The sequence below is a fragment of the Prionailurus bengalensis genome, chromosome B4, assembly GCF_016509475.1.
Source record: "Prionailurus bengalensis isolate Pbe53 chromosome B4, Fcat_Pben_1.1_paternal_pri, whole genome shotgun sequence".
Classification (NCBI taxonomy): Eukaryota; Metazoa; Chordata; class Mammalia; order Carnivora; family Felidae; genus Prionailurus; species Prionailurus bengalensis.
Window position 1 is genome coordinate 30,784,763 of NC_057358.1, and position 25,190 is coordinate 30,809,952.

The following is a 25,190-nucleotide window of genomic DNA, read 5'->3' on the forward strand; positions in this document are numbered from 1 at the left end:
GCAAGATTTCATTCTTTTTGATTGCCGAGTAATATTCCACTGTATATATATATATATATATATATATATATATATATATGCCACATCTTCTTTATCCATTCACAAGATTTGTCTATTTATCTTTGCAGTTCTATCAGGTTTTTTTCCCTATAATTTGAAATTCTGTTATTAAATGGATTAATACTTACAATGGGTGTATTCTATAATGAATTGACCCTGTTATCATTATGAAATGACCTTCTATATCACTACTAATATCCTTTACTTTAAAAATGCTTTGGCTGATATTAATATAGCCATTGAAACTTTCTTATGATTAGTGTTAGTGTGATATATCTTTTTCCATACTATTACTTTTAACATAATTGTGTCTTTATAGTTAAACTGTATTTCTTTCATGCAGTATGTAGTGATTCTTATTTTTTGTTTGTATTTCTGGTTTTTTTTGTTGTTGTGTTTTGTTTTGTTTCTCCATCCAACAATTTCTGCCTTTTAATTGGAGTGTTAGGCCATTGTGTTTTAATGTAATTACAGATATTGTTAAATTATGTCTACCATCTCATTATTTATTTTTATTTGTCCCATCTACTTCTTTCTCCTTTGTCCCTTTTTCTTTGTTTCCTTTTTGATTCAGTATTTTAAAAATTTACTCATTTATTTTAGAATTATTAATTGAAATCTACTCTGTGTCAGGCATTACTCTAGGCTCTGGAAATACAACAGTGAGTAAAAGAGAAGAAATCCCTGCCCTCTGAGACCTCTTCTTCAGCTGGAGAGATAACAAGGTGACCAGCATGGCTGGACAAGATGTGCAAGGAGAGAGTGGACAAAACTGAAGAGAGTTTCAATCAAGGGTCAGATCACATAGGGCCTTATATCATGATAGGGTATTTGGATTTTATTTTCGTTGTGATGACAAGCTACTGACAGGTTTTGAGCATGAAAGTAACATGATCCTGTTTACATTTTAAAATAATCACTCTGGCTGCCATTTGGCAAAGCTAGAGTAGAAGCAGGAAGTATAATTAGGAGGCTATTGCAGTTTTCCAAGAGAGAGAAGGATGGCTTCGAGGAGGATAAAGTTGTTCAGATGGTGAGTGGTTGGATTCTGCCTATATTTTTAAGGTAAAACTGACAGAACTTCCTGAGCAATTGGAATGGGGAAAGGAAAAAGAGAAACCAGGGATGATTTCTAGGGTTTTATCTTAACAACTACATGAAAGCTGGTGCCATTTACTGGAGACGATTAGGTTTTGTTCTGGACATAGTAAGTTTGAGATGTTTATTAGATATTCAAATGGAGAGATCAAGTAAGAAGTTGGATAGGAGCCTGGAAGATGATGTGGAAGATCATGCTAGAGACAAATTTTTCAGTCACCAGTGGGCTTGTGTAAACTTTTAAGAAAATGTTTCAATTGTGATACTCCAAGGGGTAAAATTCACGTTCTTCTGCTGCAAATATGGTATGTTTCTTTGCACTCAAGTCCAACACACAGACTCTGTTAGTGACGGTTCTTTTGATCACATGCAACAGAAACCAACTCTGGATAGCTACAGCAAAAAAGGATATTAATTGAAAAAGATTTTTCAATACAGTCTCAGAATCTAAGGAATATTAAAAACTATGACACAGAAAAGGCAGCAACCAAAGCCAGACCAATGATCTCTGTGATAAAAGTTTGAGGCATTATTAATAAAACTCAGGTCCAATGGCTTTAGGCCCAGTAGAGTCATTGCAATGCTCTAAAAAGCCAGGAGAAGGGCCATCTATTCTCCATCTGTTAGAAAAAGGGATTGAACAAATTCTTGCTACTCAAAGCATGGTTCTTGGATCAGAGCTTTTTGGAAAGCAGAATATTAGGTCCCACCCAAGACCTAATCGATCATAATTTGCATTGCAACAAGATTATCAAGCGATTAAAATACATGTTAATGATTAGGAAACACTGAACTAAATCATCTTCCAGCCATAAAATTCTCTGATTGTCTGAATTGGGCATACGTGTTCATACAGTAGCTATATCATGGAAGGTCTTTTGGATTCTTATCCAATATAACTTTAGAATTCCTTGTTAATTTGTTCATAGTGTTTTTTAGTGCTTTCTGTATAGCTTTCTTGTTAGTTGCTCTGAGTATATATGACATATCTACATTATGCTCATCTATTCATGCCAACATTTTTATCTACTTCCAGTGAAGTTTAGAAAATTTAGGTCCCTTGAGCTTCCTTGCTTTTAAATATTATTATCTTAAGTATCAGATGACGTTACAGTTTTTGTTTAAGTCATCAAATTTTATTTCTTTTTTTTTTAATTTTTTTTTAACATTTATTTATTTTTGAGACAGGGAGAGACAGAGCATGAACAGGGGAGGGTCAGAGAGAGGGTGACACAGAATCTGAAACAGGCTCCAGGCTCCGAGCTGTCAGCACAGAGCCCGACGCGGGGCTCACGGACCGCGAGATCATGACCTGAGCCGAAGTCACCGCTTAACCGACTGAGCCACCCAGGCGCCCCAAATTTGGTTTCTAAAATTCATGAACAGAAGGATGGTATATTGTATGGCCATCTATTTCTGTTCTTCCCATTGTTCTTGCTGATGATTCCAAATTTTTTTTTTATCATTTCCTTTTTGTTTACAGAACTTCCTTTAGTTATTCCTTAAGGGTAAGCCTGCTAGTGACAAATTATTTTAGTTTTTCTTCATCTGAGAATGCCCCTTCATTCCTGAAGGATAGTTTCACCCACAGAATAATCATGGTTGACAGTTCTTTTCTTTCAATACTTGAAAAATGTTGGACGGCTTTTTTCTGGCTTCCATGTTTTCAGATTAGAAATCAACTGTCATTCAAATTGGCATTTCCCTTGTAGGTAATGTTTTGTTTCTTTCTGCTTGTTTTCAAGATTTTTTTCTTTGTTTTTAGCTTTCCGAAATTTAATTATGATATCCCTTAATGTGGATTTTTTTTTTTTTACTTTATCCTGTTTGCAGTTTGCTCAACTTCTTGAATCTGTAGGTTTATTTCTTTTGCCGCAACTTTTAGCCATTATTTCATGGCATACTCTTTTGGTCATACTTGCTTTTTCTTCTCCGTCATATCCACTCTACTATTGATCTTGCCCAACTAGTTTTTGTTTCTCTTTTTGCATTGTTTAGCTCTACATTTTTCATTTGGCTCTTTTTTTTAATCACTTTAATTTTTTTTTTTTTGCTGAAATTTTTTATTTTTTCATTTGCTTCCAGAGAATTTATAATACTTTGGTGAAGCATTTTTATGACGACTATCTTAAAATCCTGGTGCTTTGTATGTAGGTGATTTTTTTCTTTTATCTTGGACATTTTGACTTTTATGTTAGCAGACTCTGGGCCTTATTTAGATCTTTTATGATGGCAGGCAGTCACCATATTTAGGTTTAGCACACAGGCCCTGGCCTGATTGTGTAATCTCTGGTTCCAAAGACAACTTAATTTTCAGAGCCATAAGGTTCTATTTTGTCTGCTGTTTTCTACTGGTACTGCTTAGAATGATGGGGTAAGTTTACCCAAACCCACTATAGTTTATCTAGTGTGTCTGGCAGGGAGAAAGGGATTACCTGTCCAGGAGAACAAGGAGAATTCCTAAACCAAGTCCTTATTGTGGTGGGTCCCCTTTCATAGTGCCACCCAGCCACTCAGTGTCTTTGGTGGAAGGTGAGAGGGAGTCTCTGGCTTAGAGAGGAATAAGAATGCCTCCTGGGCTAGCCACTTTTTGCAGTGGGATCTCCCTTGCTAATGCCTTCCAGCATCTTTGGTTAGAGAAAGGAGGCTTGGGTCCCCAGTGAGGAAGGTGAGCACTTCCCCTGAACACTTATCATTAGCAGGGCTCTCAGTTAATCTTCTTTGCTGGTGTTCTGAGCTTGCCTATTGTTGCTGGCAGGATTCTCACTAAGTCTAGGAGATGAATGAGCCTTCCTAAAGCTACTTACCTGAAGTTGTGGTTCAGAAAAATGCCAAGCCTGAGTCCACTTCTTCTGTTAGGCAGGACAATTGTAAGATACCTCGATGCTACTTTTCCTGTAGCCCTGAGGTCCCTAATCAGTTGCCTTCCTTTTTCTGCCATTCAGAGTTCTCCTTTGGTTGCCTCTTACATTGTCTCCAGGGTTTATATTTGTACCTAAGAGGGACAAAAGAGTCTATATCATTTTGCCTGGACCAGAAGTCTTTGAATTGTGTATTTTTTAATTGACTCTATTTACCCCCATGTTTTCTTATTAGTTATAACTCTCTGCAGCATTATTTTTGTAATTATTTTAGAGCTCATAGTATAGCATACATACATCTTTACCGTATCATAGTCTACCCTTCCCATGTAGTATAACCTTACAACAGTATACTTCCATTTCTCCCTCCCAGCCTTCATGCTATTGCCATCATACATTTCATTCCTACATATGACATACACTCCACAATACACTGTTATTGCTTTAAGCAATTGATTATCTTTTCAAAAGATATAAATTATAAGAAAAATCTTTAGTAGCCAAAAAGTTGCCATTTCCTGGGCTCCTCATTTCTTTGTGTGGATACAGATCTCCATTCGGAGTCACTTTCGTCTGCTTAACAAACTTCATCATTTCTTGTAGTGTAGGTGTGTTGCTAATAAATGTTTTTACCTTCAACTGTCTGAATAAGTTTTTATGTGCCTTTATCTTGCAAAGATGCTGTTTTCACTGGTGAAGACTCTAAGTTGAGTTCTGGTCTTTGAGAATTTTAAAGATGTTACCCCACTGTCCTCTCATTTGCTTTGTTTCTGGGGAGAAAACTGCTTTTCTTTGTTCTTTGCATTTAATGTGTCTTTCTACTCTTACTGTTTTTTAATATATTCTCTTTTTTAATGTTTTATTTTATTTTTGAGAGTGATAGAGAGAGAGAGAGACAGCATGCACACGAGCAGAAGAGGGGTAGAGAGAGGGGGGGGACACGTACTGACAGCAGAGAGCCCGATGAGCTCAAACTCATGAACCATGAGATCATGACCTGAGCCGAAGTCAGACTCTTAACTGACTGATCCCCCTGGTGCTCTTAGTATATTCTCTTTATCACTGGTTTTAAAATATTTGATTATGATGGAACTTGGTATTGTTTTCTTCATGTTTCTTGTTTTTTTTTAAGTTTATTTATTTATTTTTTAGAGAGAGAGAGCATGAGTGGGGTAGGGGCAAAGAGAGAGGGAGAGAGGGCATCCCAAGCAGGCTGCACTCTCCGCACTCAGTCTGACACAGGGCTCAGTCACACAACTGCAAGATCATGACCTGAGCTGAAATCAAGAGTCAGATACTTAACTGACTTAGCCACCCAGGTGTCCCCATGTTTCTTATTTTTAAAGTTGCTTGGATCCATTTGCTTATATTTCTCATCAAGTTTGGAAATATTTTGGCCATTATTTCTACAAACAACATTTCTGTGCTACACCAATTACACAATATTAGACCTACTAAAATTGTCCCAGAGCTCATTAATGGTCTCATTTTTTTCTTGCACTGTTTTCTCTTTGTTTCATTTTAAATAGTTTCTACTGCTTTGTTTCCATGCGTACTAATCTTTTATTATGCAATGCCTAATCTGCTGCTTGCCATATCCTGTGTATTTTCATCTCACACATGTAAGCTTCATCTCTAGAAGTTTGATTTGGTTGTTTTTAAAAATATTTTGGGGGCACCTGGGTGGCTCAGTCAGTTAAGCATCTGACTTCGGTTCAGGTCATGATCTCAAGGTCTGTGAGTTCAAACCCCATATCAGGCTATTTGCTGACAGCTCAGAGCCTGGAGCTTGCTTCAGGTTCTGTGTCTCCTTCCCTCTCTGCCCCTCCCGTGCTCATGCTCTGTCTGTCTTTCAAAATAATAAACATTACAAATTTTTTCAAAATATTTTCTATATCTCTACTTAATACATTCATTCTCTAGTTTTTGATCACATTAAATAGAGTTATGATAACCATTTTAATATCCTTGTCTACTAATTCTATCATCTTTATTAATTCTGAGTCCATTTTGTCTTTTATCTTCTTTATATTTTGTACCACACTGTTTGTTTTCTTTTTCCTAATGCCTGGTAATTTATGATTGGATACCAGATATTGTAATTCTTACCTTATTGGCTGCAAAACTTTTCTATAATCTTATAAATTGTCTTTTTTTTCCTGGGATGTGGTCAAATTAGAAATAGTTTGATTCTCTTGGGTATTGCTTTTAAGCATTGTTAGGCAGAACCAGTGGAGCATTATGTCCAGGGAGAATTTTCCTCACTACTTAGACAATACCCTTCTGAATACTCTACTCAATGAACCATAAATTATGAGGTTTTCCACTCTGACTGCTGGGAATGGGCATTATTGTAGGCCCTAATTGAGCTCTGTGCATTTTTCATTCACATCCTTTTGACTAGATCTTCACCAAGCATGGGTGGTTTCCTCATGGACATGCACTGATCACCATTCAACTGGATACTTTTGGAGAACATGAAGCAGCTCTCCAGAGCTCTTTCTCTGCAACTCTCTTCTCTGACACTCTGTCCTATTAAATCCAACTCCCTCAATCTTCCTATGCTTCTAGGCCCCCCCCTTACTTAACTCAGAGTGTCTACTAGGCTCAGGTGTGGCTTCTCTTCCTTGCATCATAGCCTGGAAACTTTCTCCACACAATAAGCTAGGTCATTTTGGGATTCATCTTATTTGCTTCCTATGTTTCAATTGTCTCTTTTATTACCTGATGGCCTGATGTCCAATGTCTCATGAACTTTTCTTTGATATATTCTTATGTAGAAAAGTAACTAGAAATGAACAAGAGTAACTGTGGGGATAATATTTAGGAGGTATGTCCAGTAAGACTGGGATGGTACAGTAATGATGGGGAGAAGTGGATAGATTTGAGAGATATTTAGGATGTAGAACAACAATATTTGGTGACTGATGGTCTGTGCAGGCATGGCACAGGAGGGAGAAAAAAGTGTTACCAGGTGCCACTGGATGTGTGGTGCCACTAACTCGCTGATGCAGGGAACTCTGGAGGGGGAGCTGTTTTGGCGTGAAATAAATTCAGTTTGGAAAATGTTCACCTTTATTGTGCTGGCAAGAGTGTTTGTGAAATGAGGAGGAACCTATTAAAATATAAAGTTAAGAGAAGAAATAGTGAAAAGGAAACTAGATTATAAAAAGTAGAAGTAGAAGAAAAGAATAATTATCATGCCATTCTATGGGACTTTATAGATCATTTCTACTTTTATTTGTAAGGGCCACTAACTTGACAATTAGAAATGTAGAAGTTTCCCAATACTACATTATATGCTAACTTGAATTTAAATAATATCTTGGAAGAAAAAAAAAGAAACAGAAGTTTCACTGACAATACTATTTCTAATATGTCAGTAAAAAATAAAAATGGCTTAAACTTCTGGTTTTAGAAGAATGTTAAAGATGTATATTAATGAGGATATTTCATAATGAATTCCTTACATGTTGTTACTTTTACATAACTGAAAAATCTGGATTCTCACCCTCAGGTTTTTGTGTAATAAACTGCCAAATTCTATCAAGAAAACACTGACTTCAAATGTGGATGGCAAACTGATGTCTGGAGAGGGGAAAGCATTGAGCCAGATTGACAAAGCAAGGTATGAGAATTCATCTCAGCACTCAGAGAAAATGGTGGGCTTGGTTGTAACACATCAAAGAGAAAAAAAGGAATCTTATGGTATAAACTGAGAATTTCCAAATAGGTGAAAAATAATTATTTATACAGAATTCACTACAAAATATTCACTCCACTAATAGTAATAATAAAACTAACATTCCTAATTCTAAAATCAGAAGTTGAAACCATTTTTATTTTTTATTGACATGTTAAAAGCAGACAATTGTTTCAGGCTGTGTCTAAATGATCTGATTATGAGCCAACATCATAAGTGCAGACAGTTTTAGGCAGGAATAGCAAACACCTGCTGAACTCACCATCATGTTTAATATTGTACTGAATTTTGAGATATAAGATCACAGTTTAAGTACTTGTCTAACAAAACAGCATCAGGCTTAAGACATTGACCTTTATTTGTCTAAAACACATAGAACGCTCTCTCTCTTGTCAATGAGCGTAGCTGTCAAATGCTCTGTGCGCAGCCACTAAACACTTCCAAGATTGCAAGTTGAGGCATGGATATTAAGTATACATTTAATCAGCTGGAGAAGGTGAGAAGAAGCATTACACTGACTAATTTCAGTAGTAACTGTAATGGGCTCTTAATTATATTTAGTGTCTGGTAGATTCATTCAGTTGCTGATTGCAAGACATAGTGGCAAATATTGAGCAGTTTACTTCCCTTTCTAGATGGTGCACATTTTAAAAAGAAATCCACATTCTCAAATCACGTTACTGTGGGTGTAAATTGGGAAACATCTTTGGAGGGCAATTTGGCAACACCTATCAAAATTAAAGTGTGCTTATATTCCCTTTGACCAAGCAATCTGAATGTGAAACTTCAGTCTAGAGGGGCGCCTGGGTGGCGCAGTCGGTTGGGCGTCCGACTTCAGCCAGGTCACCATCTCGCGGTCCGGGAGTTCGAGCCCCGCGTCAGGCTCTGGGCTGATGGCTCGGAGCCTGGAGCCTGTTTCCGATTCTGTGTCCCCCTCTCTCTCTGCCCCTCCCCCGTTCATGCTCTGTCTCTCTCTGTCCCAAAAATAAAATAAAAACGTTGAAAAAAAAATTTTTAAAAAAAAGAAACTTTAGTCTAGAGATAATTTCACATGAGTGCACAAAGTATGAACAAAGATAGTCATTGCAGAATGGAGGACAATAGCAAAATATTAGCAACAGCCTAAATGTTCATCAGCAGGAAATTGGTTGGATAAATTATGGCATTTCCATGCAATAAAGTGCAGCTATAAAAATGAGACAGTACCTCTATATAAACTGATTTTGAACATTTTCTGAGATACATAGATATGTGCAGAAAATCAAATAGAGAGCAGTGTGTAATACACTACTATTTGTATAAAGGAGGAGGAGTGAGTGTAAATACTCTGCATATATACATGTATGTTTGTTGAAAGTTTACACAAGAAGTGAGTAATCATGGTTGTCCATGGAAAGAAGTGGAAATGGGAAATGGAGGGGCAAGGATGGGGAAAGCTTTACTTTACATGTGTATCCATATATTCTTTATATGCTTTGAATATTTTACTATGTAATATATAAACTATTGAAAAATTAAAAATTAAAAATCCATCAAATATTTAAAATTACATCAAAATCCATTATAAATTTTAACATAGCTTCAGGGAAAAAAAATGCTTGCTAGAAGATAGAGTAGAGGTACTTAAGAATGCACCAAATCCTGTTAAAATGGCATATTTAAAGGAAATTAGAAGTTTCTGATAAAACTAATGATCACTAAAAAGAAATTGGAAATATAGAAACGAAGGAGTTAGGATATTTTCCTTGCTGGGCACATTAGCTTCAAATTCTGAGGGAAAAATTATGATAGCTTCCTGACAAGGAAAGACAAACCTGAAAGTCATTCTTCTTCTGTTGCACAGCTCAGACCCTCTGGTTAGCCAACATTTTATCAATAAACAGGTTGGCCTAACCAATAAGAGAAGGAGAATCAAGAAAGTGAGAAAGGAAACAATGTGAAATGAAATTGTACATGCACAAAGGAGTATGTTTACTGGAATAAAATATTTTACCAGAATAATACCAGTCTATTTTAAAAATATTTTGTCGACTTTTCTATGAAATGAACTATAACTATCTATCAAAAATGACCTTCCTTTGCATTATGTTTAAGTTTGTGGAAGAAGTTAGGGTATACACAGTGTATGCGATAAAATAGATTATGGGTGTAGCCACCCATACAAAGTTTTGTAGCCAAGGGGAAGAATATCTAGGCTACAGAGTGTACTTCTTGGTTAATTTTATTTGAAGATATAAAATCTAAATTTATAATTATTGTTTTGCATTTATAAATATTAGAAACTTTGTTAAAACTTCACTTTATATCTTGTAAAATATTTTTTTAGTGATCCTGTCTTTCCATGTCTTAATGTATCAAGGGAGTGTTTTGTTTTGTTTTGTTTTGTTTTTAATTAGACCAAAAACATGGTGTTTTATTTTCCCTTTTGGGCCACTTTTAACAATTATAAGCTGATGGATTAAAAGACCTGAGGAGAGTGGCCATCAGTTAAAGAAGCAAATCACCACATTGAGGACATACTTCAAACATCAAATTGGCCTGCTCATGAATTGTCAGGGAGAAAAGTCACTTCTCAAATCAACAATTGTCTTCATCATAGTTTGATCAAATTCCACAGTTGTTGGATATTTTCTTGGGCAGATTCCACTCTGGTAGAACTTAACTCACTCTAAATGCAACTTGTGAGAAGATTAAAAGCATATGCTCTGTAACACTCACAGGTGGCTGCATCTTAAAAAATGGATGCTGATGCCAAAGACAAACAGCAATTTCCATGGAAGAAACACAAGGACAGAAGAAAAGGAAAAGCAAGACAAAATAAAAGGAGAGCATACATCAGATGATAAAAAAATGTTCATATCTGCTGTCGGAACAAAGTCCTTTCCTTCTTGCCCTCTTCCCAGCCCCGACAAGGATAGCTCTCCTGCAGACCACAGACTCAAGTCCCCCTTCCAGTCACCTAATAAAAACCATTCTTGGGGCGCCTGGGTGGCTCAGTTGGTTTGGCATCAGACTCTTGATTTCGGCTCAGGTCATGATCCTAGAGTTGTGGGTTGGAGCCCCATATTGGGCTCCACTCTGAGTGGGGAACATGCTGGGGATTCTCTCACTCTCTCGTTCTGCCCCTCTCCCCAACTCATGCTCTGTCTCTAAAAAATAAATGAATAAATAAAAAGAAACAGTCTTTAACACTTTGCTCCCCTTTTGGGTATGTCTCAAGCATTCTACCCTGATCTTGAGAAATTCTTCACCCCACCTGGTAGCCATTTATGGAACATCTCCATACATGTGGTTTGTAAGACAGAAGATGAGTAATACATGATTCATTGTCAAGCTCACTGTCGAGTAAATGTTTTGCAGCTCTTGACTCTGAAGCTAGAGCTCAATAAAGTAGAGCAGGCTTCAACACAATCATCTTTACTCAAAGGTCCTACCTGTTCTACTAACTAGCACTTTGACAAACTGCTACACTGAAGGATCTCCTCTTTAGGTTTTGTTTTTTGTTTTTGTTTTTGTTTTTTTTCACAGATTTTCGGCAGCTCCAAATAGAGGGTATCTGGTATTTGTGTTGCTTTCTGTGATTCAACTAGGAAATGCTTATCAGTGACATGAGGAATTAGAAGTATTCTTGCAAAACTCTCTCAGCCCTACAGTTGCATAAATGTATGACTCTGTCTATTGGGTAATGTCAGAGTGAAGCCATACTAAATTAATCATTCATTGATTCTACAACATATTTATTGAGTGTTTACTACATGTCAGATGCTGAACAAGGCCCTACAGATAAAAACGTGAATAAAAAATAGATCCAGCAATGGGGCGCCTGTGTGGCGCAGTCGGTTAAGCGTCCGACTTCAGCCAGGTCACGATCTCGTGGTCCGGGAGTTCGAGCCCCGCATCAGGCTCTGGACTGATGGCTCGGAGCCTGGAGCCTGTTTCCGATTCTGTGTCTCCCTCTCTCTCTGCCCCTCCCCCGTTCATGCTCTGTCTCTCTCTGTCCCAAAAATAAATAAAACGTTGAAAAAAAAATTAAAAAAAATAGATCCAGCATTAAAATTGCAAATGACATTGAATATGAGTTGAATGTTGAATGGAACTAACAGGTATAGAAAGAAGATCATGTAAGTAAATAACTGGCCAAAATAAGGATGACTATTGCTATGGCAGAGATATGCCTTCAATGGTGGAGTAGCACAATGGAAGGAAACCTAAGACTCAGGGTCAGGGAAGACTTCTGGGAGCAGGTGGATCTTAAGAGAAATCATGTAGGACATATGTAAGTCTTCATCACAGAAGAGAGGGCAGATAAGAGAGCAATCAGAAGTAGTGTGCCTGTTCTAGAGAGAACAGAACAATGTGACCAGTTTGTCCCCTGCTTTGCCCCACTTTTAACACACAGCCTGCCATATCCTGTGCCATCAGTGGACACTGATTGAATAAATAAATGTACGATGAATAATGTAGTTGTTTCATATATCTGTAACTTAGTCAAAGAGCAGGGGAATGTTAAAGGATAAGGATTTTTTAATAATAAGAAAGTCATAAAGGGACCTACACATCTCTTGGAAAGAATTTGTAGTTTATTCTACAGGAAACAAGAACCTATAAAGAATTATCTGCAGAAACAGACATGGCAACATTCATCATCATTTTTCCTAAGCATTAAATGCCACATAGTGCCTGCTCTTGGTTCAGTCCTCAAGACTATGTATGACAGCCCCTGGATGTATAGCTCTCAGGCACTACTGTGCTAGCACATCCTTGTTTAATGGAATCTTTCTGGAAGGAAACTCAAAAGAATGAGTATCAGACCATATGGGTTGGTACTGAGTGCAAACATATTCTCGATATAATACCTTGGGAAAGGAGAGGCATGGGGTCTGGGATTTTACCTTATGCACAAGCCAATCAGCTTATTACTATGTCATGGATGTTCACAGAAAGCACTTTCCTGGGTCAAAGACAGTAGACCTTATTACAGCACAGCAAGTAGCATTAGTACCATGTATTTTCATTGGTTCCCGTGCCTCCCTAAGTCTCATGGACCCTGATGGATACTGTGCACACAGCAGGATACTTTATAACACAGCTGAGGGACACAGTTTGGAGAACTCAGCCAGCCTGCTCACTGGTGAAAGATGTAACCTTATGACTTAAGGTTGCCAGCCTCACATGCAACACTGAGCACTGGCCCAGTTAAAGAGCCATTAGAGTCTTCTGTCCAGCAGGATGTGTCAGAGCACAAGAAACCCAAGAATGGTGGTCTTTCTTTCCAGGAGACATACATTTCACACCTTGGGGGAAAAATGAAAACAATTTAACTAAAATTAGTAATTTGGGGTTTTCTTATACCTTCTGTAGGTATCCCTCTCTTCAATGACAGGCTGAGGGAGCAGCACAGTCTGCTGTGTATTTTGTTCTTCTTGACTTAGTAACAGTAACAGCATAACATGTTGTATTTATGGAGCACTGTGCATGTACCTCATGTGAATCATCTCATTTACTCTTCAAGCCCCATGTGATAAGTTCTATTGACTATCATTCCCATTTCACAGACAGGGCAAGTGAGGTACAGAGGTGCTAAGTGCTTGTCTAAGGTCACTTACATAGCAGAGCTGGGTTTTTAGTGCAAATCTGACTAATGGAAGTCTATCCAGAAGCTAGAAAGAAAAGTGTACACTTCAATGTTATAATTTTTTTTATAGATCTTAAAAGACCTGGCCAGCGACTAAAGGAGATTAGTAGCATGCATGATGTCTGGCAGAAAGGGAGCAGACTAATGATTCATGACTCCAGGGTCACAGAAATTCCAAAGAGGATGTTATTTGGACATAGCAAAAACTCCTTCAAATCAGGTACCACCTCCTTCAGGGCATATGAGACCATATTAAATTTAATTTTAATTCATTATGTTTTGAATTTATTTTTCAGTCAGTAATTATTATTAATCATAATAATGATTATTGCCATTAAGTCTTTATTTTTTTTATGTTTATTTTTTGAGAGAGAGAGAGAGTCAGAGTGCAAGTAGGGGAGGGGCAGCAAGAAAGGGAGACACAGAATCCCAAGCAGGATCCAGGCTCCAAGCTGTCAGCACAGAGCCTGGCACGGGTCTTGAATGCAAGATCATGGCCTGAACTGAAGTCAGAAGCTTAACCAACTGAGCCACCCAGGAGCCCCACCATTAATGCTTTAAACTCTAAACAAAATGTAATCCATTTATTCAGGAGTTAGATTTGATTGTGCAATGGCATAAATTTCAAGCCCTTCTGTAAAATATGAAGAAATGTGCCTTTAGCATTCTGTGTAAAAGTGTTTGGTTAAATATATGTGTATGAGAAAAAAAAAGATTGATCCCTAAATAAAATCAAAGTTCTTAAAGGAAAAAAAAAAATGAGAGCCCACTCATTGTTTGGAAAATATTCTAAAGTACCAAATTGTTATTTCAGTACCTGTAAGCACATATTTCTGGTTCTGTTAATTTTAATGCATTTAGTCCTATAAATAACAAAACAAAACAAAACAAAACCTTCTCTTTAAGTAACCAAGGTGGTCCTGAGGATAGTCATGCTTTTGCCACATAGGAATTGCAAGTCAAGTTCTCATGCTGGAGAACTCAGGGTGGTGAGTAGGATAGAGATTCTCAGAATGGAGAGGTGAGAACCACAGGTGGATGAAAAAGTCTAATTTTGTTAGAGGTTATGTTCAAGGAATACACTGAACATATCTCACAATAAAGATGTGCCTCAACCAGGGACGTGACTGTCTAGGCCTACCTGTGACTAGGGCCTGGCCTGAGTGAGCTTCTCATGAGGACAGGTCACAGGTGAGGGTGGTTTGACCACTGTGAGACAAGAGGCATTCCTCAAATGATTGTGCATTACCTAGGACAGGAATCAGATTCATTATCAAAAATGGGATTGGGGAGCCTAGGTGGCTCAGTCAGCTAAGTGTCCGACTTCCACTCAGGTCATGATCTTACGGTTTGTGAGTTCAAGCCTCCCATTGGGCTCTATGCTGACAGCTCAGAGCCTAGAGCCTGTTTCAGATTCTGTGTCTCCCTCTCTCTCTGCCCCTCCCCTCCTTCTCTCAAATTAATAAATATTTTAAAAAATGGGATTGGTGTGAAGACAGGGAAGTAGCAGCTTGTTGCTTCTCTATTCAGGGGTGAAGCAGAGGGTTATAAAAGGATCTTGAGGACAGCAACAGAGTAAGACGGTATAAAATGTCCATTGCATGGGTTCAGCACCTGTGTATCTGGGTGTCTTTCAAGGGCTAAGCAGTTCTCCTCCCAATACAAGTGCCTAAAAACCAGAAACACCATACTTGGCAAAATAGAAAGACCCAAAGCAGGAAAACATGAAAGACAGAGGGAGACAGATTTTTAAAAGGCTGTTCACCAAGGTTCTCAGTTTCCACACCTAACCCACTGGATTTGTCATTATTTATAACTTCTTTTTAATGAAACTCTGTACCACTGCTTTTGGGAGGACAAAGTGTGTGCCCTGGAGGGGAGGATAAGAGTCACTGTCTACTACATGTACTTCAAGAGGTTATGCTTAGGGTGCCTGGGTAGCTCAGTCAGCTGAGCATCTGACTCTTGATTTTGGCTCAGGTCATGATCTCAAAATTCATGAGATCCAGCCTCTGGTCAGGCTTTGCACTGACAGCATGGAGCCCGCTTGAGATCCTCTCTCTCCCTCTCACTCTTTCCCTCTCTCTCTGCCCCTCCCCTGCTCATGCACACTCTGTCTCCTTCTCTCTCTCTCTCTCTCTCTCTCTCTCTCAAAATAAGTAAATAAACAATAAAAAACATAGGTTATGCTCAGTGACAAAGATCTGATTCCAACTAAAGAAGGCTTCTGCAGGAAGGGTGTAACCAAAACCTTGAGTACACATACAGTTGTTTAGGCACTGAGATACATGAAGGTCAAAAAGGACACACATGTATCTACTGATATCCAATAATGTGAAATCTTTGGAAAGAACTTCCTCATCTCAGGTGAAGCCACCATGCTATCCTATCACTTCTTCACCACCCCACCTTAATTGTGAAGCCCTTCTTGTCTGGATTCTTCATTCAATCTCCTTTATAGTTCCCTGGTTTCTTAGGTGAGGACCTTGACAGTCTCTAGTTACTTTAGAAGTACCATTGTAAAATCACAGGGAACAAAGCTAGCGTATGAAGCCATGTAGATCTTTGGGGGAATTTTTAGTTGCTTCTTTGTCTTTCTTTCTTTATTTCTTTCTCCCGTTCTTTTTCTTTTTTTTTTTCTTTTGAGAGAGAGGGAGAAAGCATGAGCAAGGAAGGGGCAGAGAGAGAGGAAGAGATGATGGAATCCCAAGCAGTCTCCACACCCCACCAGATGCAGGGCTCAACCCCACATCAGTGAGATCATGACCTGAGCCAAAATCAAGAGTCAAACACTTAACCGACTGAGCCACCCAGGTGCCCCTAGTGGCTTTCTTTTCTCTTTTTCTTTTCTTTTCTTTTTTTTTTGTTTACATTTCATAACATGAAAAATAGATTAGGCTCTTAGTTTAAAGTATTCAGGACCAAAATAGGAGATAGGTACCTTTCCTCACCTTTAGTTGTACTCACTGCCATTTATGGACAGTACTTAGCATTAAGAATCAGTGAATTATATAATTAACACCCCAGAAAAGCATTCTTATGGCTGAGAGGATTCTCACTGTATGGAACACCACATATTTTTAGACTATTCTCACATGCACATGTCAATGAAAGAAAACAATCACTGGTAACATACCACAGAACAGCTCAAGGGCAAATCAGAAACAGTAACAGAGGCACAGGATTTTATAACCAGGGGCTGTCACCTTATTATTAGTTGTACATGTTGCTGCCTACCATAGAATCCACTTCAGAGGCTTTATTCCAAATTCCACATTCTAATTAGCCAATTATTTATCACCTGGTCCAGGTATTATCGGCAAAGAAACTTTGGATGATGAAGTAACACCTAGAACACCTGTCTTAGAAATCTATTTTTTCCTATTTAAGAAAAGAGAAAAATATCTACAAGTATGAAGGGGAGAAAACCCAGAATATGTTAATGACTAGCTTCCAAGTCATTTAATTTGGTGTTATATGTGAAGTTAATTTCAATTTTCTTATGGAAGAATAAGGCTAATGGAAGGTTTACCTGACATTTCTCTCAGTGCTGCAAGTTCTTTCCCTTGCCATTTCTCTCTGGCAAACGGCTGTACACCATTGCTTTCTGAGCACACGTGGAAGCAGTTGCTTCAGCACAAAGTTACCTTTTGCTGAATGTAAGCAGCTATCCATTAGAAAAGACAGATTTGGCCCTGCAATTCTGAAGATGGGTGTCTAGCCTCAGCTTCTATAGCAGCTTGCTGGGTGACCTTGAAGAAGTCATCACTTCTCTGGGGCCTGATTCTTGATATCTAATTGAAGGGGTTTGCTCTCAACCCCCCAGCCCCATCCTAATACTATGTTCTGTGGTTATGGGAAAGTACCAGCCATGGTGAGAATAGAGAACAGAGATAAGAGGCTGTGGCCAGAAAGGAAAGTAGCTCAAGCTAAAAACCCAGGCCAGCAATTTGATCCAAACAAATGGCAAGTGGTAGGATTGCAAGAGCCTAGGATTTCAGCTTCACAGTTCCCATCCCAGATCTTGAAGAGCCAACATCTCTAGTCTTTCCTCCATTTTGGCATCTCTGACTCCCAGTTGGCCCTGAGACCAACCATTAGCTCATGCGCCCTTTCTTCCCGTGTTGCTTTTCTTTCATGTTGACATATTAATAGCATGGTGAGTGAAAGGGCCAAGAAAAAAAATAAAGATAATTTACAGATATGCAACAATGAAATAATGAGGGGGGACAAGAGCTCATGTCACACAGACATCAAAATCCAGGAAGCACAGAGGACCACCATTAGATTCAACAAAAACTGACCATCAACAAGGCATATCACAGTCAAATTCACAAAATACTCAGGCAAGGAGAGAATCATGAAAGCAGCAAGGGAAAAAAAGTCAAGGGAAAACAGATCAGGTTTGCAGCACACCTATCCACAGAAACTTGGCAGGCCAGAAAGGAGTGGCAGGATATATTCAAGGTGCTGAATCAGAAAAATATGCAGCCAAGAATTCTTTATCCATCAAGGCTGTCATTCAAAATGGAAGGAGAGATAAAAAGTTTCCCAGAAAAACAAAAATTAAAGGAGTTTGTGACCACTAAACCAGCACTGCAAGAAATTTTAATGGGGACTCTCTGAGGGGAGAAAAGATGAAAAAAAAAAAAATATATATATATATATAATTACCAAAAGCAACAGAAAGGATCAGAGAACACCAATAGAAACTCCAACTCTACAATCATCATAATGGCAATAAATTCATATCTTTCAGTACTCACTCTAAACATCAATGGACTCAATGCTCCAATCAAAAGACATAGGGTAACAGAATGGATAAGAAAATGAAATCTATCTATATGCTGTTTACAAGAGACCCACTTTAGACCTAAAGACACCTTCAGATTGAAAATAAAGGGATGGAGAACCATCTATCATGCTAATGGTCAAAAAAAGAAATCCAGAGTAGCCATACTTATATCAGACACTCTAGACTTTAAAATAAACACTGTATCAAGATATGCAGAAGGGCATTATATCATAATCAAGGGGTCTATCCACCAAGAAGACCTAACAATTGTAAACATTTATGCGCCAAATGAGAAAGCACCCAAATATATAAATCAACTAACCACAAACATAAAGAAACTCATCAATAGTAATACCATAATAGTAGGAGAATTCAACACCCCACTCACAGCAATGGACAGATCATCTAATCAAAAAATCAAAAGGAAACAATGGCTTTGAATGACACACTGGACCAGATGGACTTAACAGATATATTCAGAACATTTCATCCTAAGGTAGCAGAATATACATTCTTCTCCAGTGCACATGGAACGTTCTCCAGAATAGACCATATACTGGGACACAAATCAACTCTAAGTAAGTACAAAAAGATCAAGATCATAGCATGCATATTTTCAGACCACAATGCTATGAAACTTGAAATCAACCACAAGAAAAAGTTTGGAAAGGTAACAAATACTTGGAAACTGAAGAACATCCTACTAAAGAATGAATGGGCTAACCAAGAAGTTAAAGAGGAAATTTAAAAGTATATGGAAGTCAATGAAAATGATAACACCACAACCCAAAATCTCTGAGATGCAGCAAAGGCAATCATAAGAGGAAAGTATATAGCAATCCAGGCCTTCCTAAAGAAGGAAGAAAGATCTCACATACACAACCTAACCTTACACCTTAAGGAGCTGGAAAAAGAATAGCAAATAAAACCCAAAACCAGAAGCAGACAGGAAATAATAAAGATTAGAGCAGAAATTAATGCTATCGAAACCAAAAGAAAAAAAACAAACAAACAGTAGAACAGATCAATGAAACCAGAAGCTGGTTCTTTGAAACAATTAACAAAATTGATAAACCACTAACCAGTTTGATCAAAAAGAAAAAGGAAAGGACCCAAATAAATAAAATCAAGAATGAAAGAGGAGAGATCACAACCAACACAGCAGAAATAAAAACAATAACAAGAGAATAGTATGAGTAATTATATGCCAATAAAATGGGCAATCTGGAAGAAATGCACAAATTCCTAGAAACATATACACTACCAAAACTGAAACAGGAAGGAAAAAATAGAAAATTTGAACAGACCCATAACCAGTAAGGAAATCGAAGTAGCAATCAAAAATCTCCCAAGAAACAAGAGTCCAGGGCCAGATGGCTTTCCAGGGGAATTCTACCAAACATTTAAGGAAGAGTTAACACCTATTCTCTTGAAGCTGTTTCATAAAATAGAAATAGAAGGAAAACTTACAAACTCTTTCTAAGAAACCAGCATTACCTTGATTCCAAAACCAGAGACCCCACTAAAAAGAAGAGCTATAGACCCATTTTCCTGATTAACATGGATGTAAAAATCCTCAACAAGATATTAGCTAACTGGATCAAACAAAACATTAAAAAAATTATTCACCACAACCAAGCGGGATTTATACCGGGGATGCAGGGCTGGATCAATATCCTCAAAACAATTAACGTGATTCATCTCATCAATAAAAGACAGGACAAGAACCATATGATCCTCTCAATAGATGCAGAGAAAGCATTTGACAAAATACAGCATCCTTTCTTGATAAAACCCTCAAGACAGTAGGAATGGAAGGAGCATACCTCGAGATCATAAAAGCCATATATGAATGACCCCACACTAATATCATCCTCAATGGGGAAAAACTGAGAGCTTTCCCCCTAAGATCAGGAACAAGACAGGGATGTCCACTCTCACCTCTGTTATTCAACATAGTATTGGAAGTCTTAGCCTCTGCAATCAGACAACACAAAGAAATAAAAGGCATCCAAATCAGCCAGGAGGAGGTCAAACTTTCACTCTTTGCAGATGACATGATACTCTATAGGGAAACCCAAAAGATTCCACCAAAAAACTGCTAGAATTGATTCATGAATTCAGCAAAGTTGCAGGATATATAATCAACACACAGAAATTGGTTGCATTCTGATACACCAACAATGAAGTGACAGGAAAAGAAATCAAGGAATTGATCCCATTTACAGTTGCACAAAAAACCATAAAATACCTAGGAATAAATCTAACCAAAAAGGTGAAAAATCTATACACTGAAAACTCTAGAAAGCTTATGAAAGAAATTGAAGAAGACACAAAAACATGGAAAAAGATTCCATGATCCTGGAGAGGAAGAACAACTATTGTTAAAATGTTGATACTACCCAAAGCAATCTTCACATTCAATGCAATCCCTATAAACATAACACCAGCATTCTTCACAGAGCTAGAACAAATAATCCTAAAATTTGTATGGAACCAGAAAAGACCCCGAATAGCCAAAGCAATCTTGAAAAAGAAAACCAAAGCAGGATGCATCACAATCCCAGACTTCAAGCTATACTACAAACCTGTAATCATCAAGAAAGTATGGTACTGGCACAAGAACAGACACTCAGATCAATGGAACAGAATAGAGAACCCAGAAATGGACCCACAAACATATGGCCAACTAATCTTTGACAAAGCAGGAAAGAATATGCAATGGAATAAACACAGTCTCTTCAGCAAGTGGTACTGGGAAAACTGGACAGTGACATGCAGAAGAATGAACCTGGACCACTTTCTTACACCATACACAAAAATAAACTCAAAATGGATGAAAGACCTCAATGTAAGACAGGAAGCCATCAAAATCCTCAAGGAGAAAGCAGGCAAAAACCTGTTTGATCTTGGCCGCAGCAACTTCTTATTCAATACATCTCCGGAGGCAAGTGAAACAAAAACAAAAATGAACTATTGGGACCTCATCAAAATAAAAAGCTTCTGCACAGCAAAGGAAACAATCAGCAAAACTAAAAGGCAACTGACAGAATGGGAGAAGATATTGGCAACTGACATATCAGATAAAGGGTTAGTATCCAAAATCTATAAAGAACTTATCAAACTCAACACTCAAAAAACAGATAATCCAGTGAAGAAATGGGCAAAAAACACGAATAGACACTTCTCCAAAGAAGACATCCAGATGGCCAACTGACACATGAAAAAATGCTCAACATCACTCATCATCAGGGAAATACAAATCAAAACCACAATGAGATATCACCTGACACCTGTCAGAATGGCTAACATTAACAACTCAGGCAACAACAGATGTTGGCGAGGATGCAGAGAAAGAGGATCTCTTTGGCACTGCTGGTGGGAATGCAAACTGGTGCAGCTGCTCTGGAAAACAGTATGGAGGTTCCTCAAAAAACTAAAAATAGAACTACCCTATGACCCAGCAATTGCACTACTAGGCATTTATCCACAGGATACAGGTGTGCTGTTTTGAAGGAACACATGCACCCCCATGTTTATAGAAGCACTATCAACAATAGCCAAAGTATGGAAAAAGCCCAAATGTCCATCGACGGATGAATGGATAAGGAAGATGTGGTATATGTATACAATGGAGTATTACTCGGCAATCAAAAAGAATGAAATCTTGCCATTTGTAACTACATTGATGGAACTGGAGGATATTATGCTAAGTGTAGTCAGAGAAAGACAAAAATCATGACTTCACTCATATGAGGATTTTAAGAGACAAAACAGGTGAACATAAGGGAAGGGAAATAAAAATAATATAAAAACTGGGAAAGAACAAAGCAGACTCATAAATATGGAGAACAAACTGAGGGTTGCTGAAGGGGTTGTGGGAGGGGGGATGGGCTAAATGGGTAAGGGGCACTAAGGAATCTACTCCTGAAATCATTGTTGCACTATATGCTAACTAATTTGGATGTAAACTTAAAAAAATACAAAATAAAATTTAAAAAATGAGCTCGTGTCATAAAGGAATCCAAAGCAGACAGCGTTTAGACAAAGCACAACTATGAAGCAGACCTATAAGATGCCCTCCATCTTTCTGATGTGTAAATCTCAGGAAATACCAAGAGGAGAATGAGTGAGGGTGCCCTAAGCAGAGAGCCATCTCAGGCATTCCCAAGAATGATTGAATAAATCAAGAAATGAAGGGGGTGGGGGAATGCCGAAATCAAGAAGAGAATATATTACCAATTCCCATGGGAAGAAGCTGAAGTCTGGTGCTGGCATTATTCAAATGCAGGCGAGTCAGGGCCTCAGAAAGACATACCAGAGGGAATATCCACCAGAGTCAGATGACTAGGCTGCATGACTTAACAAGTCTTTCCTTGTTTGTCTATTTCTGTGCATGGATTAAAGCCCCTGTGAGGGTCCTAGAGCTCCAAGAACAAGAACAAAATCGGTGAAATTATTTCAGTTGATAGCAATTGGACGTTGGTTTACGGGGATGGGTTAACAAATTGTTAGTGTGGGCAAACAATGTAGTCAGATGTGAGTGTATTCTGTCTGCTCACACTCAAGTTCTTCATTGCCATAAAAGCAAACTGCTTCTTCCCAATCAACACAAATTTCATAAGAAAATTTGGGTCCTTGTGGGATATCCAAGTGGTTATGTTTGGGGAAGGAATGCATTTTACATCCTGTCCATCTAGCTAAACATAAGAATGTAACAGGATTTTTCTGGCCTAGATAACAGAAGGAGAATATTCTGACAAAGACCACAGCTCAGGACAATGAAGGTGGTGACAGTCTGTGGGCAGTGTAGCTCTGGTCCCCTCCATTGTAAACAGCTCCTGGGTACCCAGCTATGAAAGACACTGGCAGCTTCATTCATAGTATCAGAGAACAGAGATGAACGCTGGAGCTCATCCAAATGTATTCCTATTTCTCCCAGAGGACAGTATTCTGTGACAGGACAGTCTCCGCCTGTCCTCTGCGGGGAACTCCCACAGCGATATAAAACAGGTTTGCAAGTGAATTTTGCTTTGAAACTGAAGCACCAAAGAAAATAGCTATCGAAGCAAAACAACACAAGCAACAACCCTGAGCCCTAGGTCACCTGCTCCCCACTTCCCAGAATGGATTTTTTTGCTGCAGTTGTGAAACAAGTTGGTTTCTAGTTAACAAGGATTCTGGATTCGTTTTCCTTCCAGGTTCTAACCAAGCTTCACCGGATGGAGTTCTTAAATTCTAACAACTTTTCCGTGGGAATAGGGTATCCTCCAGGATAAAACCTGACCTCTTTCTTAAACAGCGTGGATCCTAATGAAAGGTTATAAGAGACTATAAAAATAAAGTTCCCTCCCTAGAAATTCAAACTTTTTGCCCAGTAATAAAATCAAAAGGAATCAGACTGGCTATTTAAAGTTTTCCCTGGGTTCATTAGAGCTTCAATATCATACCTACTGCTGAGCTGATGACAGGTGGGGATTTTACAGAAATCAGTGGATCCAATTAGCACCAGGGGTCCACAAGTCAAGCACTTCCAGGCTACAAATTATTGGTGACACTTCTAAACACGATTGACAGCTGAAGCCAGGACAGCCTTCTCTACACCTTTGGAACATGATTAGGGAGCAAATACCCTACCCAACTTTTCTAGTCTACTGTATAAAAAAAAAAAGAGCTTATAAATTTTGTTGTTACGCCCATATGCCCAGAAGACTGGTGTATCTTCATTCTTCTGCACTTACATTTTGCACTTTCAGGAATGTATTTATCCAGGCACCTAGGCTGTGTAAAATGCATCATTGTGATAAAATTATATAGCTGTTGATTGATGACAGAGTCACTTCTAGACTCTCCTCACTCTGTAAAATTTCAGATACATGTCTTTCAATAAAGGCATTAGCATCTGCCACTGTTTTAAACTGGTCATTCTTAAACTTTCCATAAAATAGTTGTGCTCCATAAGCTGGGCTAAATATCCCACAAGTAATAACCAATGTCCAACACAAACCATCTAGGAAAAAGTTGTAGTGAATGACTGTCAAGTTAACAATAATTGTGGTTTTCTCCATATATTTTTCTGATACCCTTGGCAATTTCTCCCCACGTGTCTGTTAGAACACATTGGCAGCTGACAAAATGGACGAACAAATAGCAGATAGTCAAAGGGAAATTCAGTAATGACTGATCCTGCTGGCTCAACAGCCTGTTTCTTTTCCCATGCATGTGTGAGTTCATGGTTGTGGTTTTATATCACAAATATATAACATGTTCCCATTAAGTCTTCCAACTTTCAGAAGAGGGGTGACATCACCAGATGTGTCTGATAACAGCTCAACTGTTTAAAACTATGTGTCTACCTTAATAGGAGGAAAAAATAGCATAAGCACACTCTATATACTTGTCAGGGACTTGAACTTTTTTTTTAATGTTTATTTATTTATTTTGAGAGAGTGTGTGTATGAGCAGAGTAGGGGAAGAAAGAGGGGGGAGAGAGAAGATCCCAGGCAGGCTCCCCACTGTCAGCACAGAGCCTGACATGGGGCTCAAACTCACAAACCGTGAGATCGTGACCTGAGCCAAAACCAAGAATCAGATATTCAACCGACTGAACCACCCAGGCACTCCAGGGACTTGAACTTTTAACTCATTGCCTCTCAGAGGTGAGCAAAATTCAGTTGAGAAAAACAAGACTAAAGGATATGTAGTCTATCCCTTTCTCAAGAATCTAAAGCAGGGGCAAACTTTATCTGTAAAGGACTGGCTAGTAAATATTTTAGGCTTTGTGGGCCATATGGTCTCTGTCACAACAATGTAACTCTGCTGTTGTAGCACAAAAGCAGGCATAGAAAATACTGTATATGAATAAATGAGTATGATGTGTTCCAACAAAATTATATTTATGGACACTGAAATTCAAATTTTATGTGAGTCTCACATGTCATGAAATATTCTTATTTTTCAACCACTTATAAATGCCAAAAAAATTCACATTTGACCCACAAGCCATAGTTCGCCAACCCCATCCTAAAGTCTAGCTGG